This window comes from Eleutherodactylus coqui, chromosome 1, assembly GCF_035609145.1.
Source record: "Eleutherodactylus coqui strain aEleCoq1 chromosome 1, aEleCoq1.hap1, whole genome shotgun sequence".
NCBI classification, from domain to species: Eukaryota; Metazoa; Chordata; class Amphibia; order Anura; family Eleutherodactylidae; genus Eleutherodactylus; species Eleutherodactylus coqui.
This window is the reverse complement of record NC_089837.1, coordinates 484513232-484538642: the sequence shown is the minus strand read 5'-3', so window position 1 is coordinate 484538642 and position 25411 is coordinate 484513232. Positions and strand designations below refer to the sequence as shown.

The 25411-nt window shown below is 44.7% G+C and overlaps 1 protein-coding gene across 1 annotated transcript in view; it reads left to right on the top strand.

Annotated features, from left to right (window-relative positions):
- Positions 1-5165: 5165 nt before the first annotated feature.
- ACVRL1 (activin A receptor like type 1) overlaps positions 5166-25411 on the top strand; it is an 85898-nt gene continuing 65652 nt past the window's right edge. The window contains exon 1 of the mRNA XM_066585982.1: positions 5166-5368. The gene's annotated coding sequence lies outside the window, so the exon portion shown is untranslated. The remainder of the gene's footprint in view (positions 5369-25411) is intronic.

The window sequence follows — 25411 nt, the reverse complement described above, 5'->3', positions numbered from 1 at the left end:
TAAAAATTTAAAAATGGCTTGCAAAAAATTTAAAAATGGCTGATTTGCAATACCTGGATCACTTATGCCTTCTCCTCCCCCCCTTTAAACCAGGGTACTCAATTGGAAGAATAGTAGCTGGGTTTAAGTTAGTACAACATTGTATAAAGATTTGATGGATGCAGATAAGGCCTGTAAGATGTTAGCACTAATAACAGAGACATGAGTTACATCAGGGCAGAATAATCTACAAACATCTATTAATATTGGAAATGTGATATTCCTTTAAGCAAATTCATTATGAATCTGATCCTGCCTGCAATGTCTTATCAAATTTGAGAGAGAGAAAAAAAAACAAAAAAAACTTTTACTAGCTGCTCAAGATTCTCACCCCCTCCCTTGTGGACAAGAGGGATGACCCACATTACGTCCTTTACATCATCTAGCTCCACCCCTTCGATACTGGCTGCGTGCGTCTTTTTTCACAGCTTCATTTAAGCTTAACAGTCTAAGCATCCACACCACAACCAAGCAAAGTCCCATGCATGGGGGGACCTCCATCCCTAGTCAATATCCACATCACACATGTTACATACATCACAGCCTGAGCACGGGTCACTAACTCTCATCCATCCATTCGCTCAAGTTTGCTCCGTCACCCCCTTTTGAAGGTGTACCAGTACATACAGATGCACAGACAAAAAGTTTGACAAACATGCATACATCAGTTGAAAAACATTGAGGTGAGTGCTACAATGCTACAAAGTACATGATTCTATTGAGATGAGATTGTGAATGAGTGCTATCTTTGACAAATTATGTGGAAAAAGTTTGCTGAGTGACTGAGACATTCTATCTTTCTTATTTACTGAAACTATTATATGCTGTATTAAACGCTGAAGTACTTTAGTTTCTGTGACACTGAGTTTGAGTCAAGTCTGAAAGCCCCCACCTTTTCAAAATATCTGTTATCTCTCTACGAATATGAAACACAGACTGAATAAGTTGTTTTAGTTTAACTATTCCCTGCATTTGAACTCATAAATAACATCCTGGGACCTTGCAACATTCATTTTCAACCCCTGTATAAGTAAGAATATACCTTAGAAATTGCTATATTTCCTGCCTACTAAGACAGTATAATTAATTAAATTCATTTCAAGCCTCCATTCCATTTAAGCAAGCAAAGATATTTTCCAGGGTCAGTATTGCATTTTCTCTGCTTTGTTATCGCTTGACCTTGAAAACTAAACACAAGCTCTACAGCTTCATGTAAACAATCTTTCTCATCTAAAAGCAAGCTCAGTTAACTATTTGCACACACACACACACATATATATATATATATATATATATATATATATATATATATATATATTATCTATCTTGTATTATACACCTTTTCTTCTTTCTCTCTGCCAACAAATCACATGCTTTGTAACTTTCTTCTCGACTTTGCTTGTTCCCCATACTTCTCTCCCTACCTAACTGCCAATATAACCTTCGATAGACACTCTCCTGACGCCCTCTTGATCACTTACTGTACTTTCCAACATTTCACTTACGGATACTTTCTTAATACGTGTACATACTTAACTTTCTCTGACTGTCTCTCTCTCCTCCTCCTCACTCCAGCACTTTCTACCAAACCTTGGTCTTTCAAGGCGCTTCTTGGTCCTAAAGACCTCCTCCCAGACACCATACTGTAATCTACCGTGCGGGTCCTTGTTACACATTTTCATTAGAGTTTTCTTACAGTCTACAAATTCATCCGCACGGCGGCAGCCCTTGAGGGGCTCTGTCTTCTTTAATAAGGTCTTATGCATATTACAACAACAATAATAATAACACGCTCCATAGAATGCATCCCTCTTAATTTCCAAATTGTCAGCCCCTTATATACCGGCAAAACAACCGAGGGTCCCTTCTTCTATGGAACCAGCCTCACAGAATGCATCTCTCTGAAATCAAATCGTTAGCCCCATATATAAGGCAAAACAACCGAGAGTCCCTTCTCCTATGAAGCCTGTCTCACAAACTGCATCCCTCTTAATTTTCAAATTGTTAGCCCCTTATATACTGGAAAAACAACCGAGGGTCCCTTCTCTTGTGAGACTAAATATAACAAACAACCTTCACTATCGTTAAAACACCATGGACTTCAAAGTACAAATAAACTACAGACTAGTTTCCGGGTGACCGATTGGTGCGCATATCACGGTCAGTGGTCCATGACGGCAAACCCGAAGCCCACACGAGTTACCGTGTAGAACTCTTAACCCAACCCTTCCGGTCACAAAACACAGATAGTCCCTCCTGCTGCAAGACTCGCAGTGTAAAACACAACATAAATATATGCTGGTCTTACCTGGAGTTCTGTGAGTTGATCAGGCTCGGTTTGCAGCAGGACGGCTTCCCCGTGGCGTGGATCCGGGTGGAATGCGTTGTACGGCTCCGGTTTTGTCGCCCCAGTTGGTTGCGCCAAATTGTCAGGGTAAAATGCTAAGTACAGCACCAATCAGGCCCACCCCACTTGCCCCGCTGCCGGCGGTAAAGAAGAAAACACCACACGGAGGTCTGGTATCGTTCCTCACACGGGGACATGACTGCGCTGCGCTTTATTACAGATTACATGAGATCTTATACCCTTTGGTCTCATCACTAGCAATGGGTGATGGGCTCATTGGCTAAAATTCACAGCATAACCATATATGGGAAGTCCGGATTTCCGGCCTGAGACAGTGAAAGTTCAGATGCATAGTTGAACGGTCTTCATCTAGATATGGCGCTTCTGGGAAAACGGCCAAGTACACGTGGCCTTCGTGTCTGGTTATTCCTTGTGTTCAAGATACATTTTGTCTTCGCCTTGCAAGGCCTCTTGGCATATCTGATGTAAGGCGACATATACGTTTTTCTCATTTTAACTTTGAATAGAACTTGCATACAGGTATAAAAGCATAAAGAACATATGGCAATATATACATATACCCTCACAATGCGAGTGACCCTCGCAGATTCTGCAATTCAATTATGCCCGTGGATGTGAGACCAAAATGTGTGGTTATCTACAAAAAAATCATAAATCGCATGTACCCTCTCCAAAGTTTGGCCAAAGAGTCATGGGACCATTCTAGATTGTTGTGTAGATTGGCCAAATGGCCTTCCATTTGAAACTCTCTGACAGCCTGAAAATTCATCTGGTGTTCCATGTGTCACTACTAAATCCATTCAAAGGGAACATCTTTCCCAGAAGAAACCAACCTCCTCCTCCACCAGCAAACATCCAGGGTGACGAGGAATACCTTGATGAAAACATTTTGGATTCTAAGAGGTAAACTGCAATACCTCATCCAATGGAAGGGATATGGTCCGGAAGCAGAGGCGTAACTTTAAGATTCTGGGCCCAATGCAAAACCTGTAACAAGGCCCCCAACTATAATGCTTTATTCATAGTACTCGGCTCCCTATATGGAGAAGAGAGGCCTTATGGGCCCCCTAAGGCTCCTGGGACCGGGTGCAACCGCATCCCCTGCATCCTCTATAGTTATGCCCTTGTCCAGAAAAGAATTGAATGGGTGTGCAGAAATCTGCAGTAAATATGCAGGAAACCTGCGTATTCGCTTTGTATTTATGCACAAAATCAAAGGTGTAAATACACAGTTTATTTACACGCAAAAACTGTTGATAGGCAGAAACACACAGGGAATCAGCGTATTTTGGTCTGTGACTACGCTGTGCATTCACGGACCAAAATACCCAATACATCTGTATGAAAGAACCCTAAGATAGGCAGAAAGCATTAAGTAACCATAAAGTAAAAATCAGGCTTCTTACTTATACTGGTATTATCTGCATTGCCGAATCCTTAGGGCTCAGTCACACGGGCGCATCGGCGCCCGTGTTACTGCACGACAAGACGGCCACACTGCAGGTGCGGATGACTCTCCGCACCGCCAGAAGAAAGAATACATGACCAGCTCCATCGCCGGTCATGTGTTCTTTCTTCTCGCGGTGCGGAGAGTCATCCGCACCTGCAGTGCGGCCATCTTCTTCATGCAGCCCCGTGTGACTGAGCCCTTAAAGGAAGTTTTTCCGCTAAATGTGCCCTATTAACCTGATATAATAAATGTACATGCTGTTATAATGAACCCAACGTTACCCTTATATTTTGCCAAAGCGTCTCTTCCATGAAGATATTGACAAATAAGTATCTCCCGCACTATACACCTCCAGTTCTTTCCGCTGGAGACATCATGCATCCCACCTTGCATGTGCCTGAGTTGCACTGTACAATCGGGCACATGCGGAATGACTTGTTCTTGGCAGGACTGATGGTGATACATGCATGTGATGTTAGTACAGCCAGGAATACGTGAGTCACAGCACATGCGTTCAATCACACATGCATGACGTCACTCCAGCCGTGTCTCAGTGATTGCACCAGATCTCACAGTTTGGTGCAGGCGCATGCAAGGTGGAACTCATGACGTCTTCAGCAGGAAGAGCTGGAGGCGCTACTTGGCAAAAAAGGAGGCAGTGTTTACCGAAAAGGGCTGAAAAGGAGCTGGACTGCTCGCAGAGGATGAACACCCATTGGACGGTCTGGGGCTCATGAGCATATAGCATGGAGTTATTCGCGGAGAAGGCACTTTGGCAAAATATAAAGATGACACTGGGTTCGTTATGACAGTATTAGGTTAATAGGGCAAATTTACCTGACACACTTCCTTTACATAAAAGTATATTTTTGGTAACTCCGCTGGCTCCATAGTACCCTGAAATCTGCATCATGCTCCACCTCCCGCGACACATTTGTGACACTTTCCTAAGGATGAATTGATATTTTAGCATCCAAATAATAGCAAAATTGATGACAGATAAATCCAAAATATTTCCGCTTCCTAAATGCATTGGACAATTGCCTTAAAAAATGGAAAACTTGATATAGTAGAGCTGGGGGCATAGACACGCCACATGCAATGCAGATCATTTCATCATGTGGATAGATGGCAGCTCCAGGACCTCTTAGTCACTTCTCATTAATCCATTTAGTTTGAGCTTTCACATCGGTGGCTGGACTCTGAAAAGGGAACTGTGTCATGTGTTGCATCCTGTATTTAACAAAAAAAAAGACCAACAGGAAGTGCTGGGATTGGTAGCCAGAAAAAAAGGACTGTTTTTAGAGAGGAAACTAAAGACATTAAAAAGCCATGACGCGGGTGTGCATAGTTATAATGAAAACCATGAGCAGGCACTGAAGGAAACTTCCAGCTGCAAGAAGGAATCCCAGGCGAAAGCTGAAGAACAAAACCTAAATGGAAGAATAAGGCTTTTTAATGATCTGCCTCCCAGTTCCAGCTGCTCCGGTTGCTCCTCAAGCCCTTTGCAGGTAAGGCACACTAAAACTGTCTTCTCCTCAGACCCCCTTATCTCTAATGTCTGACTTGTGGACAGGGCAGCTGCCCTCTGCTAGAATTGTTCCTTCTTCATTCCAGATATGAAAACCCTGCCTGCTGCCTCAAAGTGTAGACAGACCTCGTTAGCATATGTTTAGTGTAATCGCTTATAGACTTTGGCTATGTAGCGGTTCATATATGTGTAATGTATATGGAAGTCAATTAAACATGACCTTACTTGAACACATTATATCATATACTCTCTAGGCCGTATAATAGCTCTATGTGTTTATTATTGGGGAAGGCTTTCCTGATTACACAGGACGGGATACATTTTTGTCCTTGACACTAAATATATTGTTCTTACGTGATGCCATAATGTGGACATGGGCAATGAGCCGTACAAGTTGGTTCACACTTATATAGCGGACAAGATAATCAATAGTGACTTTATTCTCCTCCTAGGCCAAGATCGTATATCTAGGAAGCCTGTGGGGCGTTTATTATATAAAAAAGTTAAAAGTTCTAGGAAATTGTATTCAAACTGTTTCTGTACAAAACTGCATCTTTACTATCATATCTACATTTTTGCTACACTTTATGCAGTTTTGTGCCAAAAGTTCAGTAAGTTGTGATATTTAGGAAATACACTGAAACCCCGACTCAAACAAATTGAGGCACATTTATAAAAAAGGTGTAATTTTGCTGATTGTATTGGCAACGGATCATTGTTAAAAGTGAGTCAAAATGTATCAGATGTGCATAAAGTTTATGAGAGTCTGATGAGAACTTTATGCAGGGTTGTGATCATTAGAACCTAAAGTATCACACAAGCTGCATTATTAATAAAGCATCGGACCCGGGATAGGTCAACAGCTTTTAAGGGTAGAATATTTTCTATGGACCTTATAAATTTGGGGCACACTAGTGATGGATTAATCCGCCCCACCAGTCTGAAAACGTTGACACCTCGGTTGGCCAAAAGATAGTATGTGATCGATAAAAGTAGTACAGGGCAGTGGAACTTATTTTCCAACATGTTGGGAAGTAATGTCATCAGATGGTCCCCTGACATCTGTTTTGAAGGCAGATAATCATTTGTCTATTTTTAGGCAACAGAAACAAAAAAAAAGCAGCGTGAAAATCATTTAACTCATAAGGCGATTGTTACATTGCTTACGCTGATACTGTTTCTTTAACCCCTTAAGGACGATGACTTTATTTTTTTCATTTTTGGTTTTTCCTCCCCACTTTTACAAAAATCATACCTCTTTTTTTTTTTAAACTCGTTTTATTGAAAATTAATAGCATGCCAAATCTTTCGTTCTACAAAATCACATATGGATATTAGATACCCATAAAAACAAAGAAGAAAAAGGGAGGAGAAGGGGTAGGGTAAGGGAAGAGAAAGGGGAAAGTTTCCCCTTGTCGTTATAGTGTATAGCCCTTGCAGTGTACTCCAGGGGTGCGAGAAAGGGAGGAAGGATGGAAGGAGAGATGCAGAAAACCTATGCAGACAGTGGACATGTCACAACAGAGGCAGTACTGGACCATCCAGGTGACTGCCCACCCGTCGCTGTGGTCTGACATGACAAAGTAGGTCCCGGATCCCCTCGCCCGTCTCCAGCATCTGTTGATTACTGAGGTCCCCTTCGCAGAGTTGATATAACCGAGGAGAGCAGTCGCGGAGGGAACAGGGTGAGTGAGGAATCACACCATCGACCCCATACCTTCTGGAATTTTTCTGGGCATTTGCGAGCCTTATAGACTAAGTTGTTGAAGGGAATGGTTGTGTTAGTGATCTTTCTCCACATCGCCAGGGTAGGGCCCCTTGGGTCCATCCACCTCAGCGCAATTACCTTCCTAGCCAGGAACAGGATCTATCATGGTGCTGCCAATGCTCCTCGTCCAGAATGCCAAAGAGGCAGACCTCTGGAGTGGCGGGAATCGGAATACTAAGAATCTCAGCTAGCAAATTTATGACCTCGCTCCAGTACGACTGGACCGTCGGGCAGTCCCAAATCATGTGCCAAAAATCGGCAAAGGTGCATGTACAACGGATACAATGTGTTGTCAGGTTTCTGCCCATCCTTTGCAGCCGCGCCGGGGTGAGGTAGCACTGATGCACTATGTACATCTGGATCATTCTATTATTTACTGAGGGGGAGACGAATAAAGGGGATTCTAATAGATCTTGGAAAGTGTCATCAGTTAGCGTCGGGATCAGAGACCTCCATTTAGTTAAGGAGGGGGGAACCACCCGGGTGGCCTTTGAGCTTATTAAATGTGAGTATATTGTCGATATAAGTCCCTGGGGTCCCTGGGACCGCAGAATTCCTATTAGGGGATAGCGGGATATGTTGTTACTTGCCGGAGGGAATTGCGTCTGCAAGGCGTGTCTAATCTGGAGGTACTTATAAAAGTGCGATCTAGGTAATTGGAACTGATCTTTCAGTCGCTCAAAAGATAGGAATACATTCGAGTCGTAAAGGTCGCCCAGACACCTTACACCACCCTGTTCCCATGTCGCGAGGTCAGCCAGTAACACAAGCTCCCGCAGTCCAGGGGTTCTCCACAGCGGGATCTCTGCTACTATGTCAGTGAACCCGCCAGCTGCCTTGGCCAGACGCCAAACCTGCGTCGCCAACCTGTGGATGGGTAGCATCTTTCTTGATATTGTTGCAGAGAACTCCAGCACTGACCAGAGACTCTGAATATCAAGGACCTGTGCTAGGTGGGCCTCAGAATTAGGTAGCGGGCTGTCTCCCAACCAACATTTTAAGTGGGTCAATTGACTGGCTATATAATACAGACATAGGTCTGGGAGTGCCGCCCCGGCGGCTGTCTTTGGTCTCTGAAGGGTGGAAATCTTGCGTTTCGGGCGGGAACTCCCCCATATAATAGAGGACAGGAGAGAGTCCATGGTCCGAAAAAACTTTATCGGGACTGGCACTGAGGTATGTTGTAGGGTGTAGAGGCATTTGGGCAGGACAATCATTTTAATTAAGTTGACTCGACCTGCCACTGATAATGGTAGCGATCCCCAAACCCGGAATTTGGACCTAAACAAATCTACCAGGGGGTATACATTCAGGTCTAGAGCCCGGCCTACGGAGTTAGTGATCTGAATACCTAAATATTTAAAATCATTAACAATTTGGAGGCCGCAATAGAGGTCCATGGGCTTCAAAGGGCTCCGCTCCGACACTGGCATTAGGGCCGATTTGGACCAATTAATGTGTAATCCTGAGTAGGACCCAAAATTGTTGATGATATCCATGGCCCGGGGCAGGGAGTCTATCGGGTTGGACATGAATAACATTAGGTCATCTGCATACAGCGCCACGCTGTCCTCCCTATCCCCTATCACAATCCCCCTGTACGTTGGGCTCGTTCGGAGCATGAGAGCCAATGGCTCCACTGCTAGGGCGAAGAGGAGTGGGGAGAGGGGGCACCCCTGTCTCGTGCCTCTACGTAAAGGGAAATATGTAGAGCAGGACCCATTCACCGATACAACGGCCAAGGGAGTTCTGTACATTAGAGAGACCCATCGAATAAATCCATCTCCGAACCCGAATCTCTTCAGGACCTGGAGAAGAAATGGCCACTCGATAGAGTCGAAGGCTTTGGTGGCATCTAGGGAGGCCAGGGCCCACTTCATCTCCCCGGCTGAGCCGATCTGAGCCACTACCTGGACCCGCCGTAGATTGTCACTTGTAGATTTACCCGGCATAAACCCGGTTTGGTCGGGATGTATTAGGTCCAGGATGACGGTGTTAAGTTGTCTGGCCAACATCTTAGTTAGAAGCTTATAATCTGAGTTTAACAGGGAGATGGGCCTGTAAGAGCCACAGTCTAGAGCGTCCTTTCCTGGTTTTAAAATAAGGACTATTGTGGCCTCATAAAAGGAGGGGGCAGGGAACCGTTATTATATGCTGCGTTGTATGCGTCTAGTAGTGTGGGAAGAAGGGTCTCTTGGTATTTTGAATATACCTCGATCGGCAGGCCATCTGGTCCTGGGGCCTTGCCGCTGGACATTTCCGCGAGAGCCTCTGCCAATTCCGTCAGTGTGAAAGGGGCATCTATCAGAGTCTGCTGGTTGGGAGTAAGCACAGGAAAATTAATACCAGAAAGATAGTCTACAAGTTCTTGTTGGGTGGCCTGTAATTTGGTTTCGTACAGCTCGCTGTAATATCGCTGAAACCACTCCCCTATTGTTTTCTTTTCATGCAGGATCTCTCCTGTTTCGGATCTGATACGAAGTATCGATGGGGATGCAGAATTTTGGTGCACCAGGTGTGCTAGCAGACTACTGGAGTGGTTGCCCAGTTCATAGAAACGCTGCTTTGCAAAAAAGGATGCTCTACGGGCTTTCTCTTGCAGAAATATTAAATATTGCCTTCCCTGCCCCAGCCATCGTTCCCTATTTTCGTCCGTCGGGTCTGTCACGTAAGCTGTCTCTAGTCGCACGTACTGGGATGCCATTTCTTGTTCAAGTAGGGAAGATTCCCTCTTGATGTATGAAATTGTGGATTTTAAGGCGCCCCGTAAAAAGGCTTTCGTTGTCTCCCACACCATTACTGGGTCAGCCTCTGGTTGATTCAGCTCTAGGAAACTAGTAAGCTGATCAGGGATCCTATCGTTCGAACCAATCAGGCTTAGCTAGAATGGGTGCACACGCCAGCTATGTTTATGGTCTCGTACATCCGGAGTTGTAATTTCAACCCGTAGGGGGGAGTGATCCGATACGCCCCTAGGGAGGTATTCAATGCGGGCGATGGCTGTACAGAGTCTGGTATTTCCCAGGCAGTGATCTATCCGCGAAAGGGTATTCCTTCCGGCGGAGTGACACGAGAACTCACGCGCTGATGGGTAACGGACTCTCCAGACATCTCTCCAACCAACCTCTTGCATAAATTGGGCCAGGGGAGATGGAGGAGCCCGAGCCAGGGGAGCGTGTAGTGTACTGAACCTATCAAGCTGGGGGTCCAGGACCATATTTAGATCGCCCATACACAGGATGGAGGCGTTGGGATACTGAGTGGCAAATTGGGCCGCCTGGTGGAGAATTGCAATATTGGCTGGTGGGGGGAGATAAATTCCTATAAGTACATAAGGGAGGGATTCTATCCACGCCTGTATGAAAATGAATCTACCTTCTGGGTCTCTGACAGTGCGCCCTGGCTCCCATCTAAGTCGCTTATGGATCAAAATTGACACCCCTCTGGAGTAGGATGTGTGTGTAGAATGTAGGGCCCATTGGACCCATGCCTTCTGCAGTAGCCTCGTTTTTTCTGGGATCAGGTGCGTCTCTTGGAGACATACGATGTGTGGGTTGTGGCCTCTAATGTACGAAAAAAACATAAATCGCTTCCCAGGGGTTCCCATCCCGCGTGCGTTCCAGGAAAATACCGTTATATTAGCCATTGACATAAAAGGTGCTATCCGTGTATAGGAGGACTCCCCGTTTCGGGGTGGGTATGCCCTGCGTATGGCATAAGTGTTCGTCGGGGGATTACTGGCGTCTAGGCGATCTTGGTATACGGCTGAGCCATTCTTCGGCCTCTTCCGGAGTGGAAAGGAAGGAGGTGCGCTCATTATGGACCACACGTAGTCGGGCTGGATATACCATGGAATACGGTATGGATGCGTCCCTCAATCTACGCTTGACAGCCACGAAGGTCGCTCTAGTTTTCTGGAGGGCGGCGGAAAAGTCCGGAAAAATAGAGATATTTGCGTTCTGGTACTGGAGAACTTGCTTGCCTCTTGCTGCTTGGAGGGCGATGTCCCTGTCTTTACTGCTGAGGAGTCTTGCTAACATTGGTCTTGGGGGTGCGCCGGGAGGTGGGGGGCGGGCCGGAACCCTATGAGCTCTTTCTATCGCGAAGGCTGTGGAGAAGTTGGCATCTGGCAGGAGCTCCTTCAGCCATGATTCCATAAACGAACAGGGGTCGTGGCCCTCTGCTCGTTCTGGCAGGCCCAGGATTCGGAGGTTGTTTCTGCGTAGCCTATTCTCTAGGTCGTCCGCTTGTTGAGCCCAGGCGTTTGCTGCCTTGTCTAGTTCTGTGAGTTTACCCGGCACAGGAGCAGCAGCGTCCTCCAGTTGGGATATACGCGTTTCCACCTCTCCGACTCGTCCTCTGAGATTATGCATGTCCTGCCTCAGTAGACCCACATCAATTTTGACCTCCTCTATCTTTCTCGTCAAGGATGTGGTGCTGGAGTGTATGGCCTCTAGGAGTTGGGCTGTAACTTGCCGCAGTGTGGGTTCCTGCTCCTCGGCAGGGGAAGAGACAGAACTAGGGGTTTTAGCGGATTCTCTGTCTGGACTGGGAGTTCGTCGTGAGGTGCCAGCCGTTGGCTCAAGTGCATAAGCTTTTAGGCGTTCCGAGATTGGTGGGGGAGTCATCTTTGAAAGCCTGCGGTTGCCCCGCTTACAGGAGGACGACGGCGGTGGTATGTTGGCGGCCTATTTGCGTTGAGGAGACTGCGGAAGGTGCGTAGGTAGTGAGTTAAGATAATGGACTCTGTACAATACTGGAGGAGCAGGGAGTCCTAGATTGCAAAGGGTCAATAGTTCAGTCCAGCGGTTTAGTATTCAGGATGGTGGCCAATGCCCTGTCGCTGCGGCAATAACGCTCAATTTCCATTTGATAATATATCTGGGGTTTAACTGTGCGGGAGGCTTAAATTGCAAAGGGTCAGTAGCTCAGTCCAGCGGTTTAGTATTCAGGATGGTGGTCAGCGCCCTGTCCCCGTGGCAATACCCCTCAATTTCCGTTTGTTAATATATCTGAGATTTAACTGTGCGGAAGATTTATATTGCAAAGGGTCAATAGCTCAGTTCAGTAGTTTGCACTTCCAGGGACTAGTTGGTGTGTATATAACGCATACAGGTCCGATGAGGGGGCCACCTCCAGTGTCCGCCCTGGGTTGTTTTAGGTATTGGTGTAGGAGAGTGTCCCAGGATGTAAAGGGTTTACCCTTCGGGCTTGCGTTTCTGTCTCTCGGGGCTTGGTTGCTATCAAGCGCAGTTGGTGGAGCAGTCGTGCATATGGGAAGCAGCTCCTGGTGTTTGTCTGCTGGGGAGCTGGACTTTAATGTTGGGAGTCTGGGACTGAAGGGGTTAATACCCCTTTTTCTCCCCCCAGTGGTTTGTCAGTCGGGTTGGTGGCCTTGATTTAGTTCCTACTATTGGGGGGCGGAGGGGGGAGAGAGTATCTCCTACAAGAGGGTCAGCCCCGTCCTCCCCTGGAGCAGAGCTGTAAATTTGTGGCCGTTGTAAAATGGCTGCTTCCTATCATCCACGTGGCTGTCTGGAGGCGTTAGAGTGGGGGAATTGCCGTTATTGGCCGCTGCGCTGCCTTTCACCCAGCTCCCGGGGCAGGGGGGGTCTCCCTGATGGACTAAGCGGAGTGATATTGGGGGGGGGGGGTCACACCGGGTGCACGGCGCCGGCCAGCGGGGCTGCACTAAGTATATCTCCCCCCCCTGAGGTAGCCTCACCGCTCTTCACTGGTCCTCCACTCGAGTTCCTGAGGGGTTCAACCGGGGGTGCTGGGTCTGCGATGTCTCGCCGATGCAGAGAACCCCGGCGCAGGCTGTTCCTCCTCCGTGCGTCTCTCCTCTCCTCCGCTGCAGCAGGTCTCCCTGGGTGGTCGGGGTCCGGCCGCTGCGCGCTCAGGAGCTCTCTGCCGCTCGTCGCTGCCCTCCTGTCAGGATCTTCTTCCAGGCGTTCACAGATGTCTCAGCGCTGCTGGCTCCAGAGCCGGCGGATCGTAGATGCCTTTCTCTCCTTCCCCCTACCCGGAAGTGGCGGCCGGTGTGTTCAGCGAGAGCGGAGTCCAAGCCGGGATCGATGTATTCGCCGGTGCTTTCTCACCGGAGCCCTCGCAGAGTCCCCTCAGAGCAGCCAGATGTGTTCCCCGTCGGGTAGGTGCTTCTTTTCGCGCTGCTGGCGGGTTAGGCAGACAGGATGATTGCAGGATATTCGGGGTCACCACGGAGCTCAAGTTCTATGCGTCTTCACAGCATGGCTGCTGGACACGCCCCCCTCATACCTCTTTTTTAATGATTCATCCACGTAGATGTCTGAGGGTTTGTTTTTTTGTGGGATGAGTTGTATTTTGCAATGGTACTATTTAATGTACCATATAATGTACTGAAAAAGCATTTAAAAAATTCTATGTGGAATGAAATGGAAAAAAAGCGCAATTCCGCCATCTTGGGTGGTCATGTTTCTACGTACACACTGCAACAAAAATGACCTGAATACGTTATTCTACGGGTCAGTGCGACTACTACGATACCAAACGTTTCCAGAAATGAAATATTTTTGGAAAGAAATAAAATTATTTTTTGCCGCCATCTCCTGACAGCCATAATTTTTTTTATTTTTCTATCGACGTAGTTGTGTGGGGCGCCGTTTTTTTGCAGGACATTCTGTAGTTTCTATTGCTACCATTTTGGAGTACATGTATACTTTTTGATCGCTTTTTATTACATTTTTTTCTTGGAGACAGGGTGACCAAAAAAGTGCAATTCAGAAGTTTTTTCTTTCTTTCGGCATTCACCATACGGGGTAAATAATGCGTTACTTGGATAAATTGGACTTTTATGGATGCAGCGATATCTAATATGTGGTTGGGTTTTTATTTACATTTTATTGTTATTTTAAATATGGCAAAATGTTTTTATTTAACTTCTATTACGTTTTATTTTTTTATATAATTAATAAAACTTAGATTTTAACAATTTTTTTTTAGTCCCCATAGGGGACAAGATCTTGTGATGGTTTGATCGCTACTGCAGTATAATGTAATACCATAGAATTATATCATACCGCAATCTGACAGGCAATCTATCAAGCCACCCCATAGGCATGGCTTGATAGTCAATCTGCAATGAATGGCATCCTCCGATCTCATTGTGGGGGGCCGTTCGGGACCCTGTAACTGTGATCAAGGCATTTAAACATCGCTGCATTTAGGAGGGTTTTAGCTGGAAGAAACAACCGGCACCCACATTGTAGGAAGCAGGATGGGCTCCCGGTCCACCTCCATGCAAACCTTTAACGGGTTAAAGATATATTAAACCTGTGTGAAAGCATCTGATAAATTGCCATAAGTGGAAAAGCTCCTTTCCTGCATTGCAGCTATAAACTCTTATTAAGATTATTATTTGCTATTTATAGTACAATAAGGCCGCTTTCAGCATATTTTAGCTCCATATTTGGTCCGTGTTTTGTGGATTATAATACATAGCTAATGTAAGTATACGTATCTATACACATGGCCATATTTCTCATGGACGTTTCTTAAAAACGCTGCAAGATCTACTTTTTTTCTGGTATTGCCTCCATATTGCTATTATATATGGATCAATATTTGTCCAGTAGATGAGAAGATATATAGAGTCAAATAGAGATAAAATTTTGATGAAATACTGATGATATATGATTGACATATAGATCTTTATTACGTGTTACAATACGCACGTCTGTAACTGGTCTAAATAAGAAGAAGTTGTCGTTTTACTGCAAAACTCGTCCTGCAGTTACATCTCAGGCAGATATGCAAATGGTTAGCGTTATGGTATGATTAGATGAACGGTCTTGCCACTTGAGGCCCTAAAAGTGGTTCCACCCTTGCCCTATTAAAAGGCTCTCAGGGGCTACTTGTGTGTAGTGACCTCTTTTTCCGCTTAAGCCTGAAGAAGAACCCTGCATTGGTTTGCAAGCTCGCTATTGCATCATGTATTTTTGTTAGCCATTAAAAGGTATCAGATCTACAAGATTACGTCGTTTCTCTTGCTGGGAACAATCACATTTTACAGCCTATTACCCTGTAATGCTGATCCCGAGGAAGGCAAAAAAACCCCAATTGAGATAGAAGCTAATTTTCCTAATTTAGGGAAAAGATTAATTCCCATCTCCAATCTGGCAATCAGGTATAATTAGGTATAATGGAGGAGATCACAGCTCATCCTACGTTCGTCTGAACGAGCCTTAAAGGGGTTGTCTCACGAAAGCAAGTGGGGTTATACACTTCTGTATGGCCATATTAATGCACTTTGAAATATACATCGTTCATTAAATATGAGCCATACAGAAGTTATTCACTTACCTGCTCCGTTGCTGGCGTCCCTGTCTCCATGGCTCCGTCTAATTTCGCGTAGCTCCGCCCCGTCACGTGTGCCGATTCCAGCCAATCAGGAGGCTGGAATCGGCAATGGAACGCACAGAGCCCATGGTGCACCATGGGAGAAAACCGCAGTGCATCCCTGGGAAAGGACCGGCGGCCATCTTGGGAGAAGAATTTTATAAGTTCATCTTTCATCACATCGGTGAGTAGCAAGCGGTTTAAAAACCGCTTTAAAATGCTATTTTATGCCAGGGGGGTGACACGGGGAATGGGCTAATGTAAAATTTTGATGTTTGCCGCGAGACAACCCCTTTAAGGTAAATTCACATATCCTACTAGTGGCAGAGGGTAGTAGAAAACATAGCTTAGTGTCAGAATTTGTAAAAAAAAAACAATAAAAACAATGTAAATGTTGTGTGCGTCTCACCTGTATGAACAATATTGGGGGTCATGCAGTTGCTGCAGTTATCTGGTGTAAAGCTGACCTTGCATATCCATTTCTCCTCGCTCTCCATTCTCGGAAAGCAGCGGCTGTTCAATATTGAACGGCTGCTGTTTACACCGAACGATCGTCGTTTAGGATTTTAAGCAGCTTAAACTGAACAACTGGATGATTCTCGTTCAAAACCCCACAGGAGCCTGAACAACCAGAACGATAATCGCCCCGTGTAAAAGGGCCTTTACTGAACATTCCCTCTGCAGCAAACAAGTGGTGAATGACACCAAGGACAACCTGCCATTGTCTAATATAGTGTATTGTATTCTCCAGCAGGTATGCATTGTGTTGCAGCATACAGTACACGTTAGACCATTTCTATAGATTGGCATACAGTACCAGTCAAAAGTTTTAGAACATCAAAATTTTTTTCACATTTTTGACATTGACACAGTTCAAGTCTAGGAAAGAAAGTGAAATAGTTCAAAAGCAAGTTAAAAACATAAAAATAATAAACTTTAACCTGAAGCACAACAATAGTCTGAGTTTGTGATTTTAACCAAAGGGCTTTTTTTCAGGGAACACATCAAGTCTCACTCACAGGCATATTGGGGCTACGTATTACGTGCGTATTGTTCATGCTTGTAAATCCGCTGTACACAGTTAAATAAGGTTGTAACATGCATATGTACTACGTATTTTAAACCTCCATAGCCTATAATGGGCGTAATACACACCAAAATAGGACATGCTGTGTTTTTTTCATGCATAATGAAACGTGAAAAAAATGCATTTCTATGTGGCCCAATGTAAATTAATGATCGTTTTGAACTGTGTATTACGCTCATGAAAAATACACGTTATACGCACCTGCCATATGCCCATGTGTATGAGCCCTTAAGGACAGTTGCTCTTCAGCACAGAAAGCAAATTATGGTTTGAAATTGGATGCAAACGATTCCTTTAGGTGTCTCAACCTTTGTAGATTACTTTCAAACCCTCTGATTCTATATAACCAGTGTTGGAACAGACTGCATTACAACGCTCTCTTGGGCAGGATTTGGACAGTTTCGCTCTTAGATAAAACACATTGCTATCATAATGACAACAAAAAGGCAATTAAACGAAAAAGACAAACAATTATAACTGTTAGAAGTTTAGGTCTGTCCTACTGAGAAACTACAAAGAAGCCAAAGTGGCAGTCAGTACAGTTTCCTATATCATCAAAAGGCACTGGGAAACTGTACTGAGTGCCATCAAAAGGCACTGGGAAACTGGAGGAAACTCTGACAGGAAGAGTTCAGGAATAGTTTGCATGATTGCCGCCTCACGGCACCAAATCTTCATGCACTGCTTAATGCTTTCATTTCAAAGTACATGTAAGAGCTTAAACTGTATAAATATAGGACATACCTTATTGCTGGATTGTGCTCAAAAAAAGAAATGTAAAAAACTGGGCCGCTAAGTGAGCCCTTCCCCTTTAAAAGCTTAGGAATAGTCTAACAAACAGCGAGGCACTGACGTGTTACCCCGGAACAGATCCCAAAATATTATGGCATATACAGAAGGTGCAAATAAGGGTCAAATAATACTATCGTATCATGGCCACATAGCGCCACCACATAGTAATGAAATAATACCACTATACTGTCACTGAAAAAAATACTATACAAAGACCAATATTACCCTCATATAGTGACCATATAGTGGGAAATACCAGCTCTAAACAGGTACTTTCAGATTGTATATGTGATTACAGCACTGTTATATCCAGTGATTACAGGTGACATCTTCACTGATTGGAGTTGTTCATATTCTTTTTTCTTCTCCATCTGGCTCAGACCACCATCATAGCTTCATGTGGACACAGCTTTTTTTCTGCAGAATTTGACATCTTTAGCTCCTTGCTTGTCCAGCATCCTTCCACTTCTACACAATATCCCCATCCACAGTGCTGCAGTTAGTAATAAGGCCTTACACAGTAATACCCCTTTTTTAAGCTTTAAAATAAAAAATACCTCTTTTGGTCACCGCGCCATTTTGATCTTTCCTCACTTCCTTGTAGCATGATCACAAACTAAATGGCATCTGACTGCTGCAGCCAATCCCTGGCCTGAGGCATATTTTTTTTTTATTTTATAGCCTTCCCACGTATTTTCAGAGAGCCCAGTAGCTTGGTCCTTGTGACGGAGAGCCTGTAGGAACCGTGGCAATAGTTATGCCCCTGCTTGATAAGATTAATGAATATCTAATTGCTATAAACTATACAGAGGCATAGTGCAAACCACTTATGGAATGGATTTCATACCTATTATACACTAACAATAGTTATGCAATCAGCTGTTTAGTGACATTAAAATGTATGCTTATCTTTATACATCCTTTTACAGTTTATATATTAAATCTTGTACTGATCCTGAGGCTAGTTTACCATGGGAGAGTGTGCACTATCGGGCTGTGAATCACTGCCCGATATCGCACTTTCCACCATGTGAAAGCCCTTGGATGTGAGGCGTTTTCATGTGAAAACAGGCTTGCATCACTATGGGGAATCCCTTCCTCCCTGTGGGGAATCCCTTCATCTCCGTGGGGAATCCCTTCATCCCTGCGGGGATCAAGGGATTTCTCCAACTGCTGCAGAAGGGATTCCTCCAGCTGTGGCAGAAAGGAATTTCCCCAGCCGCTCCTGAAGGGATTCCTCCAGCCGATTCTAAAGGGATTCCTCCAGCCATGGCTCAAGGGATTCACCAACTGCTGCTGAAGGGATTCCCCCAGGCGCTGCTAAAGGGATTCCCCCAGGCGCTGCTGAAGGGATTCCCCCAGGCGCTGCTGAAGGGATTCTCCCAGCCGCTGCTGAAGGGATTCCCCCAGCCACTGCTGAAGGGATTTCCCCAGCAGCTGCTGAAGGGATTTCCCCACCGTGGCTATCAGTCACGGCAGAGAATCGCAGAGTTCTCCCATTGAAAGCAATGGGCGATATCGCAAAAAGATCCCACAATTTTTTTTTCTTGCAACATCACATGAGTGAAAACATTGCAAAGGTAAAGGAAACCATTGAACATCATTGGTTTCAGAATTCTGCGTTGGTCGGTGAAAGACAATTCACTGCGAGTGTATGCGCCTTTTATATCAGTTTTACTTTAAGTATTTCTGGTTTGAACACGAGACTGCAATGTGAGTTTCATCAGTTTGAAAAATAAAAAGGAAGGTGGCGCAATTGATGTAATTTGAGATGTTAAAACGCTGTGACATGCTTTCAAAAACGCATGTCTTGAAATCACGGTACAATGGCGCGGTTTCGAGCAGTGTTTATTTGAACGCATGTGTGAGAGTGGCCTTAATGTGTGATATTTTTATCGCCTGTGTTACACGAGCGTATGCGTGTTTCCATGCGCATTTACATATGCGTTTTTGCATAATAGGCGTTTTATATATTTTTTGCGAGCACAAAAAAAAACATGCAACGATGCCCCCCGCCATTAAAATGGCCAATCAGTGTAAGGAGTTCAGGATTTTTTTTTTACTGCACAAATGCAGAGGAAAATAGTGCATACTACATTTTTTTTTGCACAACGTAATTGCACATGCAATATATGTGCTTGTGAATGAAGCCATTGATAGGCTCCATTTTCTGCATATTGCGCATGCACAATTGTCATGGGTAAATACGCCTGAAAATGTTAGGTCCAATTTCAGGAGGAGTAAAATTTGTAATGATATCTCTGGATTGGTGGGGGTCCCAGCAATTGAACCCCCAACAATCAGCAAGATTTCTCCTATCTTGGGGGTAGGGAATAACTTGCTGAGATGGTACAACCCCTTTAACGCGTTCCCACTCCAGGACGCAAAATGCACGTCCTGACTGGGAAGTAATTCCCACAAATGGACAGACATTTACTTCCTGTGGATGGCACAGGCTCAGGAGCTAGGCTAACACCATCCGAAGCTGGAGCAGACTGTGAAAGACGACCGGCCTGCCATTTCAACAGTGGGGATCCCTGTTGTTAAGCCCTTACATGCCACGTATAAAAAAGGGTTCATAGAGGAAGGGTGCCCCCTCTGTGACATCATCGGCCCTCCACTACATAATCACTGAGGACCAATGAGTCCGGATCTACTATGGCCTGTGATCACTATGATTAGCGATGATGCATTGCAGCACAGAAATACTGCAAAGTATTATCAGAGCGATCATAGGATCGCAGGTTCAAGTCCCCTCCAGTGATGTAAAAAAAAAAGAAATGAAAATGCTTTTTTTTTAAATGGTTTAAAAAATTAAAAAAACACACTTGGTATTGTTGCCTTCGTGACAATCTGTACAATAAATTGAACACACTTTTTATCCTGCATGGCAAGCCCTATTTAAAAAAAAAAGAAGCAAAAACGCAGTTAAAATGCTTATTTTGTTCATTTCACCTCTAAAAAAAACAAAACAATAAAAATGATCAAAAAATCTGTTTACACCCCAAAATGGTACTAACACAAGACTACAGCAATGCAAAAAATAAGCCCCCATACAGCCATGTCAACAGAAAAAAGAAAAACTTTTAAAATGTAAAAAAGAAAATCCCAAAAAATAGCAGCGTGATTGGGTCAAAAATGGGCCGCGCCACTAAGGCCTTAGTCAGACGGGCGTTTTTTCACGCGATTTGCGGATCGCATGATGGATGCGCATCCGCAAATCGCGTGACCGGTGCCCGAAAATCTGCTCCTAGCCGCGTTTCATTAGAAACGGGCCGGAGCTGTCCAGCGCATTGCATTCAATGGAGTGGCAATACAGCCCGCTCCATTGAAAGCAATGCGCTGCGGGCGAGTGTGGGATGAATTGTCGGGAAGGGCTTAAATATATAAGCCCTTCCCTGCAATTCATCCAGAAAAGTGTTAAAATAAAGAATATATATATACTTACCTGCTCCCGGCAGCCGGAGTACCACGCGGCCGGCCTGCAGTGGGTGTGAAGGGGGTGTGAGTCAGACCTGCCCCCTGATTGGCTCAGCGCTGTATTGCCCGCTCCATTGAATTCAATGGGCAAACATCGTTCTTCTCTGCCACAGCTGTTACAGCTGTGGCAGAGAAGAATGATTTGTCTTCTATATGTTCTCAATGGGGTCGGCGCTGCCGCCGCCGGCCCCATTGAGCGCATATAGAGAAGAGAACAGGAATCGCAGATAGGTGCGATCTGCGATTTCTGTTCTATAATTTATCGGACGAGCGCATAAAAAGCGCTCATGTGTCCGATACCATTGCAAAGCAATGGTTTTATAAAATCGCTGGACGCATGCGCATGCGCAAATCGCGGCAAAAAACGCCCGTCTGACTAAGGCCTTAGGCTGCGCTCACATCCGCGTCTGTTAGAATGTTTTTGAACAGCGCTTTCAAACGTGTTCAAAAGTGTTTAACGGCTTTTTTTAACGCACCGCATCATTACAAGCGCTAAAACGCACTAAATCACAGCGTTAGAAATGCTGCGTTGGAACGGTAGTCTGCGAACCCCATTGAAATCAATGGAGGTGTTTTACACTGTTTAGAGCGGCGTTCGGAAACGCAGCGGTAAACTCTGTAAAAAGCGTTGTGTGTGTGAGTGGTCTAAGGGTTTAAAGAACAATCCCTCCTACATAGGTGATCACAATGAGCCATCTAACTGCCCCCTTTATGGGGGGAGCCTCCTAATATATTACAGAGTCCTTGTTTTTTACCGGCTGGGGGGCTGCGGATTATTGTAAGATCCTATAGAGGCCAAGTACATATGTTTTATTTTGGTTCCTTAAAAGTTAGCCCATCATCTGGGAAGAAGAGTTTCAGCAGCAGCCTTGCGTAAGACTGACTCATATGGGAATTGTGGTAGATTAGTCAGTAATGCCGTCCAGTTCTACACCCAACGCACAGATGTGACACGTTTCATGCTGTAAGTATGTTAGGCAATGTATTGTCCACCGTATCTCCCCACTACAATAAACATAGCACATTGCTGGCAGTCTAATAGCTTTCATATGGTTTCCATTTTAATTTGAGAGTTCTAAGGCAGACCTCGCTGCCAAAAATCTTTTTTTTTTCCTCTGTGGACCTCAATGTAGAAACAATGTGGATCATTTCCAGAGTTAGAAGTAATAGAACCTTTAAAGTTCAGAGGATTCTTTCAATAATGGACATATCTGGAAAACTTTTATCAATTTGGGTGCCTCTCTGGCGATGAGCAGTATAGATATTTTTGGCTCGTGATTTAGGATCAGAAGACCAAATTCTTCCATAATCCTCATGCTTGCAAAAGAAATTCTTTTCTGGCCCGCATGGACCATGAAGCTTATTTGTAGGTTTAAAGTGGAGGATTTTACCTTCAGTGTTCTGATATTAATTCTCATTCACCTTCCACCAAAGAGGGGAGGTCCTAGGAGCCTCAAAATCTGTCCCCTTACCATTTAAAGGGAAATATCCCAATTGCCTCCAGCCGCACTCCAACTGACTCGGAGACCCACTAGCCTTTACAAGGCTAGACACACCACCATCTCTGCAAGGACTACCTCCTGTTAGAGCCAAGAGGCGACAGACCCAACAAATACCAAGGGAGGAAGGTGGCAATCCGCCCCCTGCCTCCCCCCCCCAACCAATTTTATACCGACTCCATGGTTTCCCACCACCGCCATTACAATGTTTATATAATTCACCCACCAACCATACTATAACTATTATAATCAACCATACAATCCCCTAACATATATAACCTCCATCAAGTTATACAGTAAGAAAATGCAGCACAAAGCTGGTTTCACATGACTAGAATATGGAGATGTGTCATTGTCCAATTATGCCTACATACCCCCAACTTAGATTACCATAGGGTTCTGCGATTCAATTTGGTAAACCTTGGGGTTACACGTTTTTCAGATTTAATACCATGGCCATCAGCAAGTTGCACTTCAAGTTCAGAGCTCGTTCATGATAGAGACAAGGCTACCAATTACCAAAGGCTCTAGGGCCTGTACTATACACAGCCGAATTAGAGCTCCATACAACTTCCATGTTGAGCAGATCTATACTTCCACCCTATAGAAATATATACCTCAACTGGATCTTTGTGTTCTTCCATTTTTATACATATGAAATCCCTGGGGGAGAAAATCTGTGGCGTAATCCATTGATTTCAATTGTTTCGTACTCATTTCCTCTTTTTGCACACGCATTTCTCAAAAACAGAACTCTATCTTTCTGTGCATTTGCACAACAAAGGTCCCCATAGAAGTCTATGGGAGGTGTGCAAGTGCACAACGGGATACGCAATATGCTGCGCAAACCTGCCGAGAACAGAACACAACGGGAAAACAGAACACACAAAAATAAACTATTAACATGCCTATTTTTGAAAGCATTCTCACTTTGCACAGCACTGTATGTCTTATACTGCACCCCAGCCAAATAACATACATGCCCTCCTTTCCTTAGGCATCATGTCCACGGGCGGGGTGGGATCTGTGGGTGGGAGCGCCGCCGTGGAGTCTCACTCTGCCAGCAGCACGAGGACATTACTTAACAGTCCAGGTGCATGCTGGTCGTCTGTCTTCTCCTCCATGCCATGTGGGCGGGCGCACTGGCATGTGGGCGGCACCCCCCCCCCTTCCCTTCCCACACATGCGCAGTGGAGATTTTTTTTTTAAAGGATCCGCAGAACACCCTGAGTGACAGTTTTGGGTGTGCCGCAGATCAGACGGCTTCCATTGACTTCAATGGAATCCGTTCCTGCGGAGCATGCTGCAATTTTTTTTCTGGACCAGAAGGTGCGCAAAACAAATCTGCATGATTTAATTAAGTTGCGGGCACCCATGATTTTCTATGGGTGGCTTGAACTCCGGATCCCCACGCAGATCCCGAAATTCATACCTGTCCGTGGACATGAGCCCTCAATCTATAACACCTTACATGTAGGGAAGGGAGATTTTTTCCACCTGGCAGATCTGACTGCAATAGGGAATACAAACTGCTATTTAGGGCTGCTTGCAATGTACTGTATGACTAGGACAGCGGCCAGGCTGACAGGGAAATTACACTCCCTCTGCTGCCTGCTGTTATTGGAACATTCACACTGCTGAAATGTCAGATACATAATAACTCTAGAAGGCCGGCTTCAACCTTTTTGCACTATGAACTATGTGTATCAGCGTAATTTACTGTACTTTTTCTGTCGGCAGGACATGTTCATTTGTTTGCAGCACTGATTGAAATGGCTAATTAGTGCCAGATGTGTTCTTTTTTCAGCAGAATTACACAGTGTTTTGTGCATTTCCTTGCATATTGCATGCGCATTTGTGCGGAGATCGGCCGCGGGATAACGCAACGCCCGTGGACAGGCAGCCTAAGTGTGCAAATTCACAGAAAGATAGAGCATGTTCTATTTTTTCTTGTATGGCCAAAACACGCACGCAAAATACATATTCTTCATATGTCTGGGCTGTGAGTTCGGAGGGGCAAAGCGGAAGGCTTTTCTAACAAAGAAAAACATCCAAGCCCGGATATGCTTTGCCAAAACCTCAAGTCTGCTAGAAATATGGAGGAGAACGTGTTATGGTCCGATGAGACCGAGGTTGAAATTTTTAGCCATATTTTCAAAGGGTATGTTTGGCGCAAAGCCAACACTGCACATCACCAAAAGACCACCATACCCACTGTGTTGGTGGTGGCAGCATTATGCTTTGGGACTGTTTTTCTGCTGTTGGAACTGGGGCTTTAGTCTAGGTGGAGTCAATTATGAACAGTTCCAAATATCAGTCCATTTTGGCACAAAACCTTCAGGCCTTGGCTAAAAAGCTGAAGATGAAGAGGAATTTCAGCTTTCAGTACAACCATGACCCAAAGCAGACCTCCAAATCAGCAAAAAATGACTTCACCAGAGGAAGATCCAAGTATTGGAATGGCCCAGCCAGAGCGCAGACCTGAATTTCATCTGTGGTTGACCTGAAGAGGGCACCACAAATGAGATGCCCTCGCAATCTGACAGATTTGGAGCACTTCTGCTAGCAAGAGCGGGCAAAGATTGCCAAGTCAAGATGTGCCATGCGGATAGACACCGACCCAAAAAGACTGAATGCTATCATAAAGTCAAAGGGTATATCAATAAAGTATTAGTTTTAGGGTGTGTGTATTTATGCAACCACGTTAGGTTTTTAAAATTATTTTTTCACCCTAAAAAAGTTAACTTTTTTTGCACTGGAATTGTACAGATAACGGGTCACATCGAAGGTGAAAATATATCTGAAATGATTCATCTTTGTCTGATTTTTTTTTTAAATAACAAAAACATGGCATTTTAACGGGGGTGTGTAGACTTTTATATCCACTGTAATACAAAGCACAAAGAATGTTTTAGTTGAGCTCAGTACAGTAGAATGTCTGTAACACTGAATGGCCTGGAAATCCCCCAAAAGTCCTAAATGTAGTTCTAATCAGGAATCATCAAATGTACTGGTATT